The sequence below is a fragment of the Nyctereutes procyonoides genome, unplaced genomic scaffold, assembly GCF_905146905.1.
Source record: "Nyctereutes procyonoides isolate TBG_1078 unplaced genomic scaffold, NYPRO_anot_genome, whole genome shotgun sequence".
NCBI lineage: Eukaryota > Metazoa > Chordata > Mammalia > Carnivora > Canidae > Nyctereutes > Nyctereutes procyonoides.
Genome location: NW_026575126.1, coordinates 29,906,898 through 29,911,733, shown reverse-complemented (window position 1 = coordinate 29,911,733; position 4,836 = coordinate 29,906,898). Strand labels below are relative to the sequence as shown.

Below are 4,836 nucleotides of genomic sequence, written 5' to 3'. Positions count from 1 at the left end.
CTTTCTTTCCTAGGTCATGTCTTTTTTGTTATATCCAAAAAGTCATCACCATACCAAGGTCATCTAGGCTTTCTCCTATGTTATCTTCTAGGAGTTTTATAGTTTTGAGTTTTACATTTACAGCTATAATTGATTTTGAGTTAATTTTGGGAAGGGTTGTATGGTCTGTGTCTAGATTGGTAATTTCTTTTGACCATAAGAAACAACAGAAACCTAGTTTAGCAAACATGTTATCATTCAAAAGAATATAGCACAATCTAATGGTAAAACTGTAAACTTCCTCTGGAAAGTATTTTACACATTGTTCAATAAGTGTTCTGTGTTGCCGAATTCCCTTTGAAAATGTAAAATGTCCTAGAGCACCCTTGTGAATTCAGTGAGGTATCCTGGAGTGTCTCCGGACAGTTTGGGAATCAGGGCTATCTGCCATCAATGGAAAAACCAAGGTATATAAATGTCTAAAAAATAATCTGCAAACATTGTTAAAAGTAAAGACGCAAAGTAGCAGAATATATTTGTAGTATGTAATACAAATATAGAATTAATATCTAGGGTAGATAAAGAAATCCTACAAATAAATGATAAGGAGAAATAATCCAACAGAAAAATGAGTAAAAACCTTACATAATTTTCAGAAAAAGCCCTAAAGTATTTTATAGGGGGAACATGAAAATGCAGTTGATCTCGTTAACAATCAAGTAAATGTAAAGTAACACTGTAATAGATACCATTTCACATTCACTGTGATGAGTATCTATTACATATCTTTTAATACATTAAAATCATAAATAATTCTATTTATCCAAGAGTTTAGAGCAAAGAAATTTTTATATACTTCTATTAGGAGTATAAACTAGCATACTGACTTTAAGAATAAGTTTGGGGATTCCTGGGTGGGGCAGCGGTTTGGCGCCTGCCTTTGGCCCAGGGCGCAATCCTGGAGACCCGGGATCGAATCCCACATCGGACTCCCGGTGCATGGAGCCTGCTTCTCCCTCTGCCTCTCTCTCTCTCTCTGTGACTATCATAAATAAATAAAAAAGTTAAAAAAAATATTTAAAAAAAAGAATAAGTTTGGAATTGTCTGGCCAAGTTAGAAATTCACATAATCTATCAAATACAATTCCACTCGAAATATACACTCCTTAGTTACCCTCATATGTTGGTCATATTGAGAAAATAAAACAGCCCAATCTCTGTCAATAATAAAGAATTAAATTATATTCATGAAATGGCACACAATACAGCAAGGAAAAGTGCAAACTATGTATCTGAGTTTCAATAGTATCATGTCAAGTGAAAGACAAAATATATGGTGTTTGAATCCATTGATATATAAATTATATATATTTATATATAAATACATGAATTTCAAAAATGGACAAATTAGGGGCCCCTGGCTGGCTCAGTAAGTGGAGCATCTGACTTTTGATCTCAGGGTTGTGAGTTCGAGCTCCACATTGGGTGTAGAGATAGCTTAAAAATAAAATCTTTAATAAAAAAATGGACAAAACCAGACTATAGTATTTGTAGTGCATAGATGGAAACTAAACTTAACAAAACAAGGGAAACATTGTCACAGGAGTCAGAACAGTAGTATTTAATAGGGAGTAAGATTCTATGGAAAAGGGACAATTGGGAATAATCTTATTTAAGATTTTATTTATTTATTCATGAAAGACACACAGAGAGAGGCAGAGACATAGGCAGAGGGAGAAGCAGCTCCCCACAGAGAGCCTGATGCAGGACTCTATCCCAGAATCCTGGGATCACGACCTGAGCCAAATGCAGATGCTCAACCACTGAGCGACCCAGGTGTGCTGGGAATAATTTCTGAGATTCTAACAATGTTATATATTTTGACCTAGGATATGTTTACACAGTGTTCATTTTGTAATCATGCATTTAAGTGACATTATTTTATTTTATACTCTTTTCTATGTATGTGTTATATACCCTAGTTAAAAACATAAATGGATAGGTTCTCTTACATCTACCACCTAAGAGTCATGCTTTACGAAGCAGCAACCTCTCCTCTTCCTCTCTGCCATCTGCTGGGCAGTTGCAAAGCAGCAACCATGTGTGAATGCATCTCCATCCTGTTGGGCAGACTGGTGTCCAGATTGGCAGTGCCTGCTGGGAGCCCCATTGCCTGGAACATGGCATCCAGCCTGATGGCCAGATGCCAAGTGACAAGAGCATTGGGAGAGGAAATGACTCTTTCAATACTTTCTTCGTTGAGACAGGTGCTGGCAAGGCAGTGTTTATAGTCCTGGAACCCAAAGTCATTGATGATGTTCACACACCTACTGCCAGCTCTTCCACCCTGAGCAGCTCATCACAGGCAGAGAAGATGCTGTCAATAACTATGCCGGAGGGCACTATAACATTGACAAGGAGATCGTTGACCTTGTCTTCAACCAAATCTGGAGACTAGCTGACCAGTGCACAAGGTCTTCAGGGCTACTTGACTTTCACAGCTTTGGATGGGGATCTGGGTCCAGGTTCACCTCCCTGCTGATGGAATGTCTCTCTATCATTTAGGGCAAGAAGTGCAAACTGGAGTTCTCCATTCACCCAGCCCTCCAAATTTCCCTAGCTTTAGTTCAACCCTAGAGTTCCGCCCTCGCCACCCATATCACCCTGGAGTACTCTGATTGTGCCTTCATGGTAGACAACTTGGCCATTTACGACATCTGTGGTAGAAAATTTATATTGAATCCTCAACCTAAACTAACTTGAACAGTTGATAGATCACATTGTGTCCTCCATAATTGCTTCCCTCAGATTTGATGGAACCCTGAATGTTAATCTGACAAAATTCCAGACCAACTGCATGTCCTATCCCTGCATCCACTTCTCTCTGGCCATATATGCCCTTGTCATGTCTTCTGAGAAAACTACCATGAACAACTTTCTGTAGCAGAGATCCCAGCGCATGCTTTGAGCCAGCCAACCAGATGATGAAATGTCATCCTTGCCATGATAAATATGCATCTTGTTGCCTGTTGTACTGTGGTAACCTACTTCTCAAAGATGTCAATGTTGCCCTTGCCACCTTCAAGACCAATTCAGTTTGTGGACTGGTGCCCCACTGGCTTCGAAGTTGGCATCCCACTGTAGTACGCGGTGGAGACCTGGCCAAAGTAAAGCAATCTGTGTGCATGATGAGAAATAGCACAGCCATTGTTGACGTCTGGCTTCACCTGAACCACAAGTTTGACATAATGTATGCTGAATGATATATGGGTGAGGGCATGGAAGAAAGAGTTTTCTGAGGCCTGAGGACATAGCTGCCCTTGTGAAGTATTATGAAGAGGTTGGTGTGGATTCTGCTAAAAGAGAGGGTGAAGAAGAAGGACACGAATACTAAAGTTAAAAATGTCACAGGGGTGCTGCTTTTACAGGCAATCCTATTCTGTTTTAAACATCGAATAGTTGTACTCCGATCAGTTCATTTATGTGTAGCAGTCTATGCTCTCATATACAATTACTGACTGATGCTTTAAGACATGACACTTTGTTATAGACCCAAGCTGTCCATATCTTTGATGGGTTTACATAAATGTCTTCAATGAAGAGAAAAACAATAAATGGATAAAAAAAACTAGAAAATACAAACTCAAAATGGCAATTTTCTTTGAGACCTGATTAAATGGAACTAAATCTATCCATGTTGTTCTTGTTTTTCAAAAATTGGGTTAAAAGCATAAATGGTAAAAGTTAGCATTTGTAATTTTGGATGGAGAGAAATGAGTCTTGGTTGTATTTTCTACCTTTCCACTATGTTTTTTTTTTCACTCCAAGAAACATCAACAATAAACAAATCAAAACAAGTCATGTAAACCAAGGGTGCACACTCACTCTCAATACCTTCTGTAGTTGTCCCTACTGCATAGTATAAGGATGTTTTAAAAGTTGTTTGTACAGGTTTTATAGGTTGTAGAGTCACAGGAGACAAAAGCAAGCAAGTTCTGTGAATCAATAGATGGAATGACCTATCTAGGGTGGAATGCATAATAGCAAACGGTATGACTGGCAGGTCTGATTGGTAAAAGAAAAAAAAAGGTTTGGGAAAATGTCTGTATAAATAAATTATACGGGTAAAAATCAGATTGTTTCAATACAGAAAAGTTAGAAGGAAAATCTACTGCATGTGAAATTTGTTTGCTAGGCTACAGATGGGGAAGATTTACATTTTGAGAGTGAATATAAGATGTAAATTTCATAAGTATTTATAACCCAATGAAACAATTATAATCATTTGTGATTATCTAGACTATGATTGTCTTAATCATATAAGACATATAATCTTTGTTTGACAGTGGTAAGATGCACTGAATAAAACTTGGAATATATTTTTGAAACAATTTCTAGAATGGAAAATTGGTTTTACTATACATTGTGGGACATATGAAAACACTTCTATTTAATTTTTTTTAAGAGGGGAAAGGGAGGAGGGAAAGGGAGAGAGAGTCTCAAGCAGGCTCAGAGACCCAGAGATCATGACCTGGGTCAAAATCAAGAGTTGGACACATAAGATTGAGCCACCCGGGAACTCCTAAAAAATAACTTTTTAAATAAAATTCCTTGTGTCTGCCTTCAGCTCAGGTCATGATCCCAGGGTCAAAGGATCGAGCCCCAAGTCAGGCTCTCTGCTCAGTGGGGGGCCTGCTTCTCCCTCTCCCTCTGTCTGCCACTCCACTTTCTTATGTTTGCTCTGTCTGTCTCTCTCTCTCTCTGTGAAAAAAAAATAAATACAATATTTAAGAAAATAAATAATTAAAATCATTTGTTAAAAATATGTTCATATACCCTAAAGGAAAATTTTTAAAA

General features: G+C 37.9%; 1 pseudogene; it reads left to right on the top strand.

Annotated features, from left to right (window-relative positions):
* Window positions 1–2,078: 2,078 nt before the first annotated feature.
* LOC129519678 (tubulin alpha-1B chain-like) lies at window positions 2,079–3,373 on the top strand (annotated as a pseudogene).
* Window positions 3,374–4,836: the final 1,463 nt, after the last annotated feature.